A 7,134-nucleotide genomic window follows, 5' to 3' on the forward strand; every position below is an offset into this window, starting at 1 on the left:
AGTGTTTATTTCCTTCCCCCAATAAAGACTAAATTCCGAATTTTAGCCATTCAGGTTGGATAATGGGGTTAAAATCGTTAAAATACCGAAAATTGGCAGGTACCAACCATTTTCTGCAAAGTGTTTTAAACTCGCAACTATGACCAAACATCAAATTCCAGTCAATGCGGTGGGATAATAATGTTAAAACCTTTAAAATACCGAATATCGTGTGGTACTTTTCTATGATGGCTATATCAGAAAGTACCTACAACTCTACTTGCTTCATGTGTATTAAACATTACTGATAGAAAAGATAACGAACCGGTGATATCTAAAATAGTTTAGAGCATCAAAGTAGATAACTCCTAGACCAACTGGAACGACTCGTTCCAGAAGAGCAGTATCAGTTAATGCCGCCGTAGGACATGTTACACAATCTGACCCTGACCGACGACAAGCTGGACACCACGGTGATCCCGGCCAAGTCCATTAGGTAAGATGAGAGTAACATGGAGGAATGCTTAACTGGCAGCCATCCCAGTTCCAGCTGGTCCTATTACGGCACATGCCAGTAATAGACTTCAAAGACCGAATGCCACAGCGACCAGAAAACCAAGGAGAATTAGTCCAGTACAGAGAAGGAAAAAGCTCCAAGCGCCCTAGGTGCATGTACAAGAACGCCCGCTGATGACCTTCGAGTGGCAATCATCGACAGAGAGGACCCGGACGGGAAAATCGGTGAAAGTCACTGGTTGCTAGTCGAACCCGGTCTTCGGAGTGTCATTGTTCAGTTTGGAGGCGTCAAGGACAATAACTGCCATAACAAGAAATCGCGAGATTTCCTTGTTTAGGCTGTTAATGGCTTAGTTTGGGATGGATTCATTAAGTCTAAATCAAACAAAACGGCGTCAAGGTTATTATCTACCATAACAAAACATTTCGAGATTTCATTGTTCAAGGTTGTTAATGGACTTGGCAAACTTCGGGAAGTGGCTAATCTTGCTGCAGTCTGCATATCTGAAATACCATTCCGAAACATGTTTCCGGCAGGCAGTAACCTAAATTTAATATTCGTACTTATTGTCAAGCAGAAATCTCAGGAGGAGGGATTGAGGTTAATTCAGAGCGGTGCACGGTGGTCGAAATCACTGATCTAGCGGCGCAAAATTAATAACTTGCAAACGAATTGAGATACGTCACTGAAATTTGGCACAAACACAGCTTGTACCTGTGGGTAATAATGGGCCAAATATGAACAATATCGGCTGATGTTTTGGTATAGCCCCCTTATAACGGTACCTTAAGATTTTCGGTATTTTGAGGATTTAAGCCACAATTTCGTAGCAAATTAACTGTAATTTGGTACTTAGGGTTCCTAGTAGTCACAAAATATTTTCACCAAAAATTATGGGCATAGGTGCACGTTTTGATATAGCCCCCATGTAACCGTACCTCCCAATTTAATGTATTTTGAATATCGTGACCACATTTTTAAACCAACTTGGCTGTAATTTTGCATTCCGTGTTCTCATTGCTTATAAAATCTTCTTAAAAAACATTTTCAACACGGATTTATGTTTCGATGTAGCCCCTTTTATGGTACCTCCGATTCGTTGAATTTTTACTTGTTATCCCATGTTTAATAACATATTTAGCTATAATATGGTATTATAGTGTCTCCGGGGGTAGAACTCCTCCTTGCAAACATTTCTCAAGATAGGTCCATATTTTTATTTAGGTCCCATACAAATGCACAGCTAAATTTGTATGAATTTCATGCAAAATCTCTTATTTTAAAAGTGCAGTCATCAAAAGATTTGCAAATATTTGCAGCCCGAATCTGGTTATTCAGTATCCAGAGAGTCCAATTTCATTACCCAAAAAATAATCGGACCTAAGTTCGGCTAAGTTTACAAGATGCACTCTATGGAACAAGTACGTAAAACCCATAAAAACACTAAAAATTGACTTTTTTGGAAATTTATTGCTATATAACGAAGTACCTCCAGACCCCAAACTAATTTTTATAATTTAAATCACACCCTCTTCTATTAATTAAAAATATATCTTATCCATTTTCATTACGAATTTATTTAACATTTAAACAAATATGAAGTGAATTTTTTTGCAACAATTTTTTAAAATCTGATGCAACAAAAACTCTTGTATTTGATAGTGAATAACTGAGTGAATATTTACAACAACAAAAATGAAAAAACCAAATCTTTGTCTGCAAAGTGTCTGTAATCGATACAATGGATAATATTTCTCAATTTTATTGTTAGATTTTTTGACTTTTGCGCCGCTAGATCATTGGTTTCGACCAGTGTGCGACGGGAAAATCGGCGAAAGTCACTGGTTGCTAGTCGAACCCGGTCTTCGCAGTGTTCGGAGGCGTCAACGACAATAACTGCCATAACAAGAAATCGCGAGATGTCCTGGTTCAGGCTGTTAATGACTTTGGTTTGGGATGGATTCATTACGTTTAAATCAGTTACGCAGCAAAACGGCGTCAAGGCTATTATCTACCATAACAAAACATTTCAAGATTTCATTGTTCAAGGTTGTTAATGGAAACTTCGAGAAGTGGCTAATCTTGTTGCAGTCTGCATATCTGAAATACCATTCCGAAACATGTTTCCGGCATGGAGACAAGGCCAGATCGTCTGCAGTTACTACAAATAACCTAAATTTAATCTTCGTACTTAATGTCAAGCAGAAATCTCAGCATAAGGGATTGAGGTTAATTCAGAGCGGTGTTGACTTCAATATTTAAAAAAAAACAATTGTTAAATCTCAGTGGAAGAAGTCGAGAGAGCTGAGGATGATGGATACCTATCAGATTCATTTCAGTAAGTGCTTGAGAGGAACTAAGACAGCTAAACGAAGATATTGTCTAAAGATTCCAAATCCATAAGGCGTAGCAGCGGTACGTGTACTAACTCTTAATTAGAGACTCTGGATCTACTATCACTTTCAAGGTTGCTTGGATCTTGAAGATGAATTGGTGACTTCCATACCCAAAGTATCTAAAGGCTATAAACTAGTCATTCTTCCTTTCTATTGACGATCACGGAAAGCTTACTGGACCTTGAAATTAGGGCACAATGGAATTCCACAAAGATCAGCCAATTTCAGTACGCATACTTCAAAGGAATGTCGATAGAAACTACCTCATAAGAGAGATTTCCGCGAGGAAAACAGCGAGAGAGTAAATTTCCCCGGGCTGATCTGGTCTTAGCCGCCTCCACGATTATTGCGATGAGAGTTATATTGCTTGCTGCGTCAAACATCTCCCAACGTGTTTTCAACTTCGTCTTCGGATTTATCGTCACCGTCGGAATACGAAACATCTCACAGTTTCCCCAACAACGAACGCAGCATCTAACACCACATAAGGTTGTTCAGCGTCCCGGAAATGCATCGTTCCTGCATTTCAATTGCAACAGTATCCGCAACAAAGTCAGCAAATTTAGCTGTGTTCCTTTACTTACCTGATTTACTTAACATTTACTTACCATTTTTAACCTGCAAAGCGTTCCTTAACCCCAAAAGTGCCGCAGGCTACGAGACAAATTTCTTCAGGTAAAAAATGGTAGAACTGATTTTTCGACATTTGTTTGGCGATAATTTGACAATGAAGAAAAAAATGAACAAAAACAGAAGAAAAAGGCAAACGCTGACAAAAGAAAATTAAAAACTGTGAAATAAAAGAAGAAAATTGAATTTTTACGTTTCTTTTTGACATTGCTACCAGATCTACCATTTTTTGTTCCTTCACTTTTCTGGTAGAACTGTTCATGAGATAGCAATTTTGAGCAATTTTGACAGTTTTCTCTTTTACCACTTTTACCATTAGAGGTAGAGGAACAAAGCTTTTGTATATTTTATGAGTCACCTGTAGCTCGCTTCGTTGCGATGGGTCATACGTTTTTCGAAAGGATCATACAGACATATCTCGCATGAGCCTGTCTCTAGTGACCCATACATGGAATATATTAGGGGGTAGCAGTAAAGTGTCGGACTTCAATGTTCATCATGAGCTTTGGCATCCCGTCCTAGGCAATGGCCAGAGGGCCGAGCAAATTGATAGCTCCATATTTTGCACTGTGACGTAGGGGATGGAAGATACCAAGGAACGGTCCTGACCGGTTTTAACATGGCAAAGCCCAGGATTTATCTTGGTCCCTCTTTCATCCCAAGTGGACACTGACCTCCCCGTGGTGTCACCTGGGGAACTGCCTTTAACACCCGTTAAAGGTAGTGAGCTAACATGTGCCGCGCGTTCACCCATAAGAACGTTAAAAACTTGGGTTTGGGCGTCGGGTTAGTAACCCTCCCCTAGAAAAAACAGCCTACTATGAAAAAACGAAAGAAAAGAAAAACAAACCCCTCTAAAGTTGACGAACCCCGCAAACGTTTTAAGGACCATGATCTGCGAATCTGCACCTGGAATGTTCGCACTCTTTATAGAGAAGGTGCAGTCTTCGCATTGGCAGACGTACTTGAAAAGTACAAGACCGATATTACTGCCATACAGGAAATACGATGGATTGGGAAAGGCGTCACAACAACACCTAAAGGTGACGCACTGTATTATAGCTGCCATGACGTAAAGCATGAGTTTGGTTGTGGATTCGTAGTTAGTCGGAGACTAAAACATCTTGTATCCAGCTTCACTCCAGTGAATGAAAGACTTGCTGCAATTCGAATAAAAGCTAAATTCTTCAACATCAGCTTTATCTGCGCTCATGCTCCCACTGAAGAAAAGGATGAACAGACCAAAGATATATTTTACGAGCGCTTAGAAGAAACATATGACCGTTGCCCTGCCCATGACATTAAAATCATTCTAGGCGATTTTAATGCCAAAATTGGAAAGGAGAATATCTTTGGCCCAACAGTCGGGAAATTCAGTCTCCACAGTGAAACATCTGACAATGGTATGAGACTGATAGACTTTGCAGCTGCAAAAAACATGGTAGTTAGCAGTACCAGATTTAATCATCTCGATATTCATAAGGGCACCTGGCTGTCTCCAGATCAGAAAACAAGAAACCAAATTGATCATGTTGTGATAGATGGAAGACATTCATCGAGCGTGTTGGATGTACGATCGTTCCGAGGCGCAAACATTGATTCGGACCACTACCTTGTTGCAGCAAAGGTACGCACCCGCTTAAACGTAGCAAACAAAGTACGAACAGACACAACACGAAAGTTAGACATCGGTAAGCTGCAATCACAACAGATAGCCACAGCATATTCCACTCAACTAGCCCAATTGCTTAATCAAAGCCCTCCTCATCCCGATAACATATCAGCGCAATGGCAAAGCATTGCCCACTCCATGCAAACAGCCGCAAAATCCATACTTGGATACCAGAGACCTCCACCAAGGAATCCATGGTATGATGAGGAGTGTCGTGCTGCCACCGAAGAGAAAAATGCGGCATATAAGGCTACTTTACAATCCGTAGCAACGCGTAGCGCACGAGAGAGATACAGGGAGAAAAGGAGAGAGGAGAAACGTCTCTTCCGCAGGAAAAAGAGAGAGATGGAAAAGCGGGAGTGTGAAAAAATCGAGATGTACAGGAGCCAGAATGAAGTCCGAAAATTCTACCAAAGAGTCAAGCATCAAACTGATGGCTTTGGTACAGGCACATCCTCCTGTAGAGACCAGCAAGGTAATTTGGTAACTGATACAGATAGTGTACTCAGGATATGGAAAGAACATTTTTCAAATCTGTTGGTATCCAATAGCAGCGAAGACGACGAAGATACCACAGTCCCAATCCCAGAAGATGGTATTGAATGTATACCGCCCAGCCAAGATGAGGTAAAGACAGCAATAAATCGGCTGAAGAATAATAAGGCAGCAGGGGCCGATGGCTTACCAGCCGAGCTGTTCAAAACCGGAGGCGACACGCTGATAAGGTGTATTCATCAGCTAGTTAGCACCATCTGGCAGGAAGAACGAGTACCCGACGATTGGAACCTGAGTATCCTGTGCCCCGTCCACAAGAAGGGAGATAAGACTGTATGCTCTAACTATAGGGGCATAAGTCTACTCCCTATTGCCTACAAGATCGTGTCAGGGATATTGTGCGAACGACTAAAGCCAATGGTCAACGAGATTATTGGACCATACCAATGCGGCTTTAGACCTGGCAAGTCCACCATTGACCAGATATTTACCCTGCGGCAAATCCTGGAGAAGACCCAAGAGATGCAGATCGACACCTACCACCTTTTTGTCGATTATAAAGCAGCCTTCGACAGTCCGCTGCGCTCAAAGGTATTCCAAGCCATGTCTGAATTTGGTATTCCCGCAAAGCTCATCCGGCTTTGTAAAATGACTTTAACTGACACGAGGTCCTCAGTTAAAATAGGAAAGAACCTCTCCGAAGAGTTTGGTACCAAAAGAGGTTTCAGACAAGGAGACAGCCTTTCGTGTGACCTCTTCAACATCCTGCTAGAAAAGGTTATACGAGAGGCAAACGTCAAAAGAAGTGGCACAATCTACACCAACAGTCACATGTTACTTGCTTATGCTGATGATATAGACATCATGGGTCGATCAGTAAAAGAAGTAACTGATACCTTTATAAAGGTCGAAGGAGAATCTGCTAAAGTGGGTCTGGCGGTAAACGGTGAGAAGACCAAGTTGATGGTGTCGACGCGCAATGCGTCCATTGAGCTCGGACCGACTGTGGAAGTTGGTTCCTATAATATTGAGGTAGTAAAAGACTTCGTCTACCTCGGCACCTCCGTCAACACAACAAACGACATCAGTTGTGAAATAAAAAGAAGAATTGTATTGGCCAACAGATGCTACTTTGGATTAAGTAAGCAGTTTAAAAACAAAGCCACATCTCGTCAAACAAAAATAACACTCTACAAAACACTGATACTACCCGTGCTGATGTATGGCTCCGAAGCCTGGGTACTTGCGCAAGCAGACATGGCAGTGCTTGGTGTGTTTGAGAGAAAAATTCTTCGAAAGATCTACGGACCAATCTGCGTTGACGGTGAATATCGACGTCGCATGAACCACGAGCTGTATCTGCTATACAACGACATAAATATTCCCAGCAAAATGTTCGATGCCAAAGATGACATTCAATCATGGGTGCAAGTGATCTAGCATGT

Source organism: Musca autumnalis, unplaced genomic scaffold, assembly GCF_047663935.1.
Source record: "Musca autumnalis isolate F117 unplaced genomic scaffold, ASM4766393v1 scaffold_5, whole genome shotgun sequence".
NCBI classification, from domain to species: Eukaryota; Metazoa; Arthropoda; class Insecta; order Diptera; family Muscidae; genus Musca; species Musca autumnalis.